We start from the raw sequence: 380 nt of genomic DNA on the forward strand, positions 1-380 counted from the left end.
TGTGAATGGACACTTAAAGCTAAAAAAGTGTCAAAGGCTTGGAACTGATTATTTTAACAGAACAATTCAACAGCTCAACAATAAACCATGAGAAAACATGAGATCAAGTATGAGAACTTGCAGCAGAACACATTATTATTATTTTACATTTGATTATTATTTTATTTACAACTCTTCAGTTGCGCCTAAATCAGTCATTCTGACAGTTATAACGTTTCTGACAATTCTGCAGGATGGGAGGATGGGATAGCTTATTTACTGCTTAAATTATGATTCAAATAATTGTGTAATTATTTGTTCCATTTTTATTTAAATTATTTCACACTTTTAACACTTTTTAATACCATACATTATGTATGACAGATATGATAATTTATTAT

Source organism: Sinocyclocheilus grahami, unplaced genomic scaffold (genome assembly GCF_001515645.1).
Source record: "Sinocyclocheilus grahami isolate Dianchi unplaced genomic scaffold, SAMN03320097.WGS_v1.1 scaffold3132.1, whole genome shotgun sequence".
NCBI lineage: Eukaryota > Metazoa > Chordata > Actinopteri > Cypriniformes > Cyprinidae > Sinocyclocheilus > Sinocyclocheilus grahami.